Here is a 9732-nt window from a genome sequence, read left to right on the forward strand (position 1 = left end):
ACCTTATTTTATTTATTTATTTATTTATTTATTTATTTATTTATTTATTTATTTATTATATTTGTATACCGCCCTCCCCGAAGGCTCAGGGCGGTTTCCAACAACATAAAAATTTAAAACATCATAAATATAAATATAAATTAGTTAAAATACATAAAATTTTAAACTAGAGATGGCTTCAGCTATTCTATTCCCCCTTTTATGAACCCACGGGAGGCCAGATGTTTACTTATTATTGCGGTTGATATCATCCTGGCTGGCCAAACGCCTGGCGGAACAGGTCCGTTTTACAGGCCCTGCGGAAACTTTGTAAATCCCGCAGGGCCCTGATCTCACCTGGAAGCCTGTTCCACCAGGTAGGGGCCAGAGCCGTAAAAGCCCTGGCCCTTGTAGAGGCCAGCCGGATCGCCTTGGGGCCAGGGATCACCAGCAGGTCCGCCTCCGATGAACGGAGGGGCCTAGAAGGGCGATATAGGGAGAGACGGTCCCTTAGATATGCAGGGCCAAGGCCGCGAATGGCTTTAAAGGTCAAAACCAGAACTTTAAACATGACCCGGTACTCGATCGGCACTATCCATGTAGCCTGAAGTTGTATGGTCTAGGAAAAGTGGCATCAAGAGATTCTGCTGCAAGTGTCTATCAGCTTCACTAAATATACTTCAGACAACTATTTCCAGATGGGTACGGGATTCAAACAAGAGCACACAGGTTTTCTCTGAATGCAGAATACTGCTTGGACCACAGGCTGAAGTTACATGCCCTCTTCTGTACCACTTATGATAGATTCTGTTTATCTGGGAATATCACTTTATAAAAATAACTTTGCGACCACTTGAACAAAACAGCAAAAATTTAACTAATAAAAGTTGAGATGGTTGAACTGTAGCAAAATGGAGTTTGGACTGTTCATCTTTCCAAAAGCATATGCATTTCAGTCAAATTCTTATAAATGCTATTGTTTTTTGTTAAAGAAAAAAGGCAACAGTTTTCTATTGCAGATTAAAAAAAATGACTGAAGACTTGACATTATCTCAACTCAAAGGGATAGGGGCTTGCTTGATAATCGGGAAAGTGTTGTCCTGTTGTAGGGTTTCATATTCTGAGCACTTGCTAACTCTGGCCCCTTCCTCACATGCAAAATAATGCGTTTTCAAACCACTTTCACAACTGTTTGCAAGTGGATTTTGCCATTCCGCACAGCTTCAAAGAGCACTGAAAGCAGTTTGAAAGTGCATTATTCTGCATGTGCGGAATGAGCCTTGGTTAGTATTAATGTGATCTACGGGCAGTTAGGGAAAGCCAGTGTGGTGCAATGGTAAAGGTGTCAAACTAGGATCTGGGAAACCCAGGTTTGAATCCCCACTCTGCCATAGAAACTTGCTGGGTGACCTTGGGCCAGTCACACAAGCTCAGCTCCAATCACAGCAAGTATTTGGATGGGAGATCCCCAAGAAACACCAGGGGCATGATATAGAGACAGGTAATGGCAAGCCACCTCGGAAGGTCTCTTGCCTTGAAATCCCTACAGAGTTGCTGAAAGTCAGCTGTGATGATGCCCCCCCCCTCCCTGGGCAGTTGGGACATAATTGCATAACAGTGTGTAACCCCCATGCCCAGAATGGGTTGAACCAGTCAAGGGGGTGGAGACTCAGAGCAGCAGAAAGGCTGCAGAACTCTTTGGAGAAGACTAGGCTACCAGACTCGGACCTTGGTTGTATAAGCCCTTAACACCTTGTTAAGGTAAACTGCAATATTATTGGGAACTACTGGGAAGGTAGTTGTTTGTTTTTGCAATGTTGTAAATGTTGGAGTTTATTGTTTCAGGGCTTCTTTTTGTGGTTGTAATGGGTGAGAGTTCTCCTGGAAACCTTCATCATGTTGCATCCTGTTCATCAAGCCCTTGGAGTCTTCAGGAGCCAACCCTCTTGCAAAGAAGAATTTGGACTTGGCAGTATCAGTAGACTGTAACTAGAAGGACTTGAAATGCAACCTGAACAGGACCTTGAATTGTAATGTTAAATGTTGATGTTTAATGTTATTTGTAAAGAGAAGTAAACTGTTTTGTTTACATTTGGTTCTTTGCAACTCCTTCCAAGTACTGCCCCACAGAACCCACAAGCTGAGGTTACAAGTGCATCCCGTCATAGGTGCAGTGGTTGCCATTTAGTAGAAAGGAATGCACGCATCTGCCCCAGGACCAGTGGGGTTATTACAGTTGAAGAGGCACCACATGCTTGACATTAAAGATATTCTATAGAGCTGCATTTCATCATGACCAAAAAAACAAAACAAAAACGAAGCTAAAGAATAAGTAAGCATTTTCACAACTTTCCCCTTCAATGGTATCTATTTTATTGGCATTATTTTTTTCTCTCACAAATTGACTGCTAAGGAGTGTATCATCTTGGGGGCTGGATGAATTCTTCTGGGGACCTGAGGCCTGCTAGTGTCCAAATACTACACCATCCAAGAAACTGAATAAAGGGCCAGATAAGTGACAGGCGCTGTTGACTGGTATGTCTCCAGGACCTGGAAACAGAGAGAAAAATATATTAGCAATGTCATCCTTGTTCAAAGCCAGAATAACTTTGAGAGAATTAGGCTTGGCTGATGCTGTATGCATTTAGCAGTCCAGGATCCTGTCTGGAATTACTCTATGGTGCCTTTAAAGACATGTAGCTTCCCTTCAAGCAGTACAGTATCCACCAGGAGACCTGGAATGATGATTGGTCAACTTGTCTTCTGAACAATATGTGACTGTTCCCTCCCCCTTCCATTTGGTACAACCAGGATGCAGATTATGGGGGGGAAACAGAGAGTACTGACTGCTTTCTCGTCTGCTTTATCCCTTCTTGTGAATTTTGTAGTGGTGGGAAAGTCTGTCTGGTGTGAACCCTTAAGCAATATGTCTCCACTTTTAGTTGGGGAAATTAACTGGAGGAAATGAAAGGGAGTAACAGGAATCAGTGACCTATGTATACAGGGATTTTCCAGGCAGAAAACTCTTAAACAGTCTGTTGTAAATAAGAAGAGTTTTATTAATAATAAAAATAATGAAAAACCCAAGTTGTATCTATTTAATCTAGCGCGCGCGCGTGTGTGCATAAAGAACTAAGAAAGAAACAATGGAAGTTGTTTGGAAGAATGTCCTATGGAAGAATGGCTCAATATTTTCACAACTTAGACATCCCTTCAAATCGTAGAACTTGTATGTTAGCCCATTTCAATGTCCTTCCCTCAAAGATACTGACTGGGAAATAACAGAAGATTCTGCTGCAGGAGAGAACATGTATATGTTCTTCAAGTTTCCTTGACACAACCCAACATATAATCTTGGATTGCCAATACCACGTAATACCTTTATCTTTCCCCTAATCCATTCTAAAGACCTCACAAATAAGGATGACATTGTTCAAATTTTACTGAATTATCATATTCCAGAATTATTGTCACGGTTACTAAGTTTCTTGCTGAAAAGTTAGAAAGTAGAAAGTGAATTATTGTGATTTTTAAAGTTCTCGATTATTATGTGCAATCTAAATGCCAATAAACGATTAACTTTGTATAAGGTTATTGGAATGGACAATAGTTGCCAGTCTTGCAGACAGTGAGGTCCAATAAAGTAGCACTGAAGAAGGAAATGGCCACTGTTTCCAGGAACAGAATGAGGGACCCACACAGCTTGTGGTGTGCTCATGGATTATTATTATTATTATTATTATTATTATTATTATTATTATTATTATTATTATTATTATTATTATTATTATTATTATTATTATTAATAATAATAATAATAATAATAATAATAATAATAATAATAATAATAATAATAATAATAATAATAATACTAATAATAATAATAATAATAATAATAATAATAATAATAATAATAATAATAATAAACGCCCTCCCGAAGATGAACAAAACTATGAATGAATAGAGCACAAATAAAATCTAAATTTTTAAAATAGTTATTAAATATGGCTCTATATGTTAAAATGGAACCCCCATTAAAATGCAGCATCTATCAAAATTACGATTAGTCTACTAAGTCCCTAGAAAAGAGGAGGAAAGAAGAGGAGGAGAGCGACAGGGTCCACAGATTTTAGAAGTGGGAATAACATCAGCGGCCGGAGCTCTCAAAGGCCCGGTGGAACAACTTTCTGTCTTGCAGGCCCTGCAGAAATTCATTAAAGATCCCGCCCAGGGCCAGCGTAGCGCTGGAGGTGGCGTTCCACCGGGGAGCCAGAGCTGTAAAGGCTCTGGCCCGGGTGGAGGCCAGCCGCATCATTGAGGGGCCAGGGATCACCAGTAAATTTGCCTCTGCTGAGCGCAGAGGCCAATTTGGGACATATGGGGCAAGACGGATCTCAGACAGACAGACAGACAGACAGACAGACAGACAGACAGACAGACAGACAGACACACACACACACACACACACACACACAACGGCCAAAGGACTAATATTTATACTCCAAAATGAGTCCTGAGGTGATTTGAGCTAAGCTGCCAATAAGCCAGAGGACAATAAATTGATTGCTTTTCTGGGGAACAAACAAAAGAGACAAAAGGTGAGATGTGCCATCCGGGATACAAGAGAAAGCTTTCAACTATTTCCTGAATATAGATTAATAACTGTGATGGATACAAGTCAGTGCTGAGGTGGCTACAAATTAGAATAAACAAAGGTCAACTGATTTTCTCATTTTTGGAGTGAACAAATAAAGACCTGCAGTGGCGTAGGAGGTTAAGAGCTCGTGTATCTGTCTGGAGGAACGGGTTTGATTCCAAGCTCACCACCTGAGCTGTGGGAGGCTTATCTGAAATTCAGACTAGCCTGTGCACTCCCACACGCCAGCTGGGTGACCTTGGGCTAGTCACAGCTTCTCGGAGCTCTCTCAGCCCACCCACCTCACAGGGTGTTTTGGTAGCGGGGAAGGAACGAGACTTTGAGTCTCCTGCAGGAGAGAAAGGGGGGATATAAATCCAAACTCCTCCTCCTCTTCCTTCTTTGTTTAGCTAGGCATAGGACACTGGGAAGGTGCAAACTGCCCACCACCCTCCCACCCATGGTTTGACGGACAAATTTGAGTCCCAAAGTCTTTGAACCTGCATGGTGTAGTGGTTAAGAGTGGCAGACTCAAATCTGGAAAACCAGATTTGATTCCTCCCCCCTCCCCATGAGTGGTGGACTCTTAGCTGGCAAACTTGATTTGTTTCCCCGCTCCTACACGTAAAGCCTTCTGGGTGACTTGGGATAGTCTCTCAGAACTCCCTCAATCCCGCCTGTCTCATCAGGTATATGTCATGGGGAGGAAAAGGGAAGGCCATTGTAAGCTGCTATGCGATTCCTTGAAAGTAGAGGAAATCAGAATAAAACCCCCACCCGTTCTTTCCTTCTTCTGAGAAGCACCCATTTTACTAGTCACAGCTTCTCGGAGCTCTCTCAGCCCCACCCACCTCACAGGGTGTTTGTTGTGAGGGAGGAAGGGCAAGGAGATTGTCAGCCCCTTTGAGTCTCCTACAAGAGAGAAAGGGGGGATATAAATCCAAACTCCTCTTCTTCTTCTTCTTACATGGAGCAGTGTCTTGCTTTCGTATCAGTTCTTGTTCCCTGTGCCACGCATGGCATCCTCCAGCAATAGAAGGCTCTGGCTGCCTTCAGGGTGTGCTGGCAAGGGGAGTTTGAAGGCAAAGAGAAACAGTGGTCAGGACCCAACACTCCAGTGAGCAATGTGTGGAGCCCTCCTCCAGCCTAAAGCATCTTGCTCCAAATGAAATGGCTCTGCCTCCATCTCAAGAGTCACTTAGGCTGTAGGAAGGTTCTTTGGGCTGGATAAATGGCTTCCAGTCCAAGGCAGGATATATGCTATTGGGAGCACCTTGCACGCATCCAAGATGCTCAATGCCTTCTCCCACAACATTGTCCCCAGCTGGCTGCCATGGGCAAAAGTGGTCCCTGGTCCAAGAAATATCCATCTGTCTTAAGCCAGGCTTTTTCACCCATGGCCCCAGCTTGGGAGAACTCTGTATCTAATGAGAACCAGACCTCAAGGGACCTAGCTCAGTTTCACAGGGCCTGCAAGATGTTCTGCCAGGCCTATGGTTGAGAATGTGATTGTTTACACCAACTGATCTCCTTTGCTGGGTCCGAGTAAGGCCCTTTCCGCACGGGCCAAATACAGCGTCCCAGGGACGACAAAAATGCCGTCCCTGGGAGAGCATTCACACAGGACGCGTTGCTGCTGCGCAGCAGCGCCGTCCTGGCTTTCCTCGGGCGGCATGAAGCCGCCCCTGCAAACCTCACTCAATGAGCGAGGTTATTGATAAGCAGCGTCTTCCCGGCGGTGCGGTATGAACCGCACTGCTGGGAAGCTGCTGCTTTCCCCATTGGCTCCACTCACCTTCTTGTGCAGCGTCCCTCTGGAAGGCTGCAGAGACCCACCCACGCTCTGCAAGCTCTGGAGGTCGCAGGGCAGCGTGGGTGGGTCCCTACAGTCCTCCAGAGGGACGCTGCACAAGAGGGTGAGTGGAGGGGAACCACCGAGAGGCGGCTCCACGTGGAGCCGCCTCTCTGGCTGCAGGGGAAGTCAGGGCTGCGCACGGAAAGGGCCTTAGTTTCATGTCTCCTAGCTATTTTTTAGGACTCTCCATGATGCTTTCCCCAGCACCCATCTCAGCCTGATCAACAGTCATTCCCCTTTTAACTTGCCAACGAGACTGAAGCGAGGGAACCACTTCTAGAGCACCATTTTTTAATGTTTTAATTATTACTTTAAGGATATTCTAAATCCTAATTAATAATCTGTCCATATGTTTTTATGCTGATGTTTAATGAATGTAATTAATAATATTTATTTACAATCTTCAACCAAAACATTTACATTGCTGCTTGACGGAAGGAACTAATAATCTTCCTAGCTTTTCCATGAATAAATGTAAAATACAACATCATTCTGTATGTGGTAAATTGGTTCAAGGTAAACAAAGCGTAAGGCGCAGCATGGGGGTCTGATCTGTGTACTGGGCAGCACGAGTGCTGTCCCCCAGATGATGAAAAATTATCACACGCTGGAGCAGCTGTGAGATTCCAGATGGGCGGTTGCCACTTCCTGAAGACTCTTTGCTGCCAGGGGCGCAAGCCACAGAAGCCCACGTCTGGGCAGATTACCCCTTGGCTTGCTCCACCCCAATCCTCATAAGGAGGTTCCAATAAAGCGGGTATTTCGCCCGCTGTCCCCAAGCTAAAGATCAGTCTCCCATGCACAATCCGCCAACCCTCTAACATAACAAACATGCATTGACATAATGCCAAAAAACAGGGAGAGGTGGGTGGGAAAACGTGCTCGCACCGACAAATGGGGAGAGGTCAGGCCGGGTCTGGCCTAAAATAGGCCACCTGGCCCCACCTCCCCAGTGACGTCAGGGCGCCAGGCGTCACTACCTGGCACCCTGGAGGCTTGCGGTGCCTGTGTGGCACTGTGAGCCTAAAGCCTCGCGAGCTATTGGAAGCTTGCGAGGCAACAGGGAAGGCAGCAGCCACCAAGGAGGCTGTCCCTCACCAGCAATGGCAGCTGCAGTAAGTCGCGGCTGCTCTTTTAATGTAGTATTGTAGATTATTGTAGATTAGAGTCATCCTGCTTTTAACCACTATCCCCTGCTGGCTCTCCATACATATAGGAAAACTACACGAAAATCAATCGGTGCCAGTACTTCTGGACTGTGATTTACCATAAGTGATTTTAAGAAAGATAGCAATGCACATTTGAATTAAAGGCAGATAATTGTCATACATTTACCCCCAGACCACCAGTAGAGCACTAAAGCACTGACCCAAATGGGCCGGAAACACCCATCTGACAAACCACCACAGCAACCATAGGAGCACTTTTTCCTAGCTGTTGGACCACACACCTATATATTATCGCACATGACTCAATGGTGGTTGTCTACTCCAAAAGTAACAGGAAAACTATTACATATTCGGGGCAGAATGATGCACGATGTATTGTATGAAACTGTATGAGTATGATGTATGAGTCTGAAATTGTATGCATCGAGGAATGCTGCTGTAAATTTCGTTGTGCGTGCACAATGACAATAAAATGCTTAATGCTTAATGCTTAATGCAGAAGCACTTTGGCCCATTCTTCACACCAGACTGAGTACAAAGCGTCTCCATTGCATGCCTTGGAAGCTCTTCCCTTTATTCCTTTCCAGCTCAAAAAAGATGGATGTTTTGCTGAAAATAAACCATCAGACCGCGTGTGCCAAGATACTTACTGGGAGTTCCTGGACTTGGGTCTTCTTCATCACTCTCTAGATAGGGACAGAACAGAAACATCAGAGCTTGTCATCTCTAAACCAGGCCAACGAGCAATTTTGCAGCCCTTTGGACATTCCTCCCCCCCCCCCCCTTGAATCTTGGGATGGGGAACTGTGCTCCTTCTTTGTGGGGTTTTGTAATTGTGACTGCATATCTCAAGGTGACCTAAAGAAGAAGAAGAAGAGTTTGGATTTATATCCCCCCTTTCTCTCCTGCAGGAGACTCAAAGGAGCTGACAATCTCATTTCCCTTCCCCCCTCACAACAAACACCCTGTGAGGTAGGTGGGGCTGAGAGAGCTCCGAGAAGCTGTGACTAGCCCAAGGTCACCCAGCTGGCGTGTGTGGGCATGCACAGGCTAACCTGGATTCCCCAGATAAGCCTCCACAGCTCAGGCGACAGAGCTGGGAATCAAACATGGTTCCTCCAGATTAGATACACGAGCTTTTAACCTCCTACGCCACTGCTGCTCCTTGGAAAGGCTACATGGAAAAGGCTACATGGAAAAGAAAAGGCTACAGGGAAAAGAACATGAAGGAAGAAGGGCTGTACTGGAAAGAATGTGGGTTCAAGAGCCTCCATCACACAACATATTGAATGTGGTGGGACTGTATCCCCCCCCCCTGAAGATTTTCCTAGTGAGAAACCCTATAATTCTCCTATTCTGAGCAACAAGATTGCCTATTCAGATAAGCCGCCTCAGTCCCCACCAAGCCTTGAAGTCACCTACTGAAGAAGACACACCAAACAGGAATGACAGAAAGAATGTGACTGTCATTTACTGACCTGCAAACACCAAGGTAAAGGCAGCCCCAGCCAGAAGAAGCAGGATCCAAACCTTCATTGTCACTGAAGGGATTTGGATATTTTCAGAGATTTGGACAGTTCCAAATACTTGAGACAACCTGTGGGAAGTCGAAAGCCACCACTGAACTTGCATCCAGTCGCTCTGCCTTAAAAAGACCTAAGATGTCAATCAGAAGAGCTGGCAGAGGGGAATGGGGTGTTGTCTCAGCAAACAAGTTGGCTTTTCTGAGAAAATCCTGTTGCATGAATAAATAACGGGGGGAAAAAATCTAATGGGCCATGTGCCAGGATCAAGATTACCTAGAAGAAGAGTTGGATTGATCTCCCTCTCTCCTATAAGGAGACTCAAAGGGGCTTACAAACTCTTTTCCCTTCCCTCTTCACAACAAACACCCTGTGAGGTAGGTGGGGCTGAGAGAGCTCTGAAGATCTGTGACTAGTTCAAAGTCATCCAGCTGGCATGTGTTGGAGTGCACAAGCTAGGTCGATTCCCCACTCACCATTAGACGCGCGCTCATCACTCCAAATATCCAGGTTTCCTGCAGCATTATTTATTTATTTATTTATTTATTTATTTATTTATTTATTTATTTA

At 44.8% G+C, this 9732-nt stretch overlaps 1 long non-coding RNA gene across 1 annotated transcript; it reads right to left on the reverse strand.

Moving 5' to 3' along the window:
* Window positions 1-2328: 2328 nt before the first annotated feature.
* LOC125425341 lies at window positions 2329-9254 on the reverse strand. The gene is made up of 3 exons (XR_007243351.1): window positions 9118-9254; window positions 8290-8325; window positions 2329-2529 (listed from the first exon to the last, which is right to left on the reverse strand). It is a non-coding gene; the product is annotated as an uncharacterized LOC125425341 (long non-coding RNA).
* Between the last annotated feature and the right edge of the window lie 478 nt (window positions 9255-9732).

The sequence above is a fragment of the Sphaerodactylus townsendi genome, unplaced genomic scaffold (assembly GCF_021028975.2).
Source record: "Sphaerodactylus townsendi isolate TG3544 unplaced genomic scaffold, MPM_Stown_v2.3 scaffold_30, whole genome shotgun sequence".
NCBI lineage: Eukaryota > Metazoa > Chordata > Lepidosauria > Squamata > Sphaerodactylidae > Sphaerodactylus > Sphaerodactylus townsendi.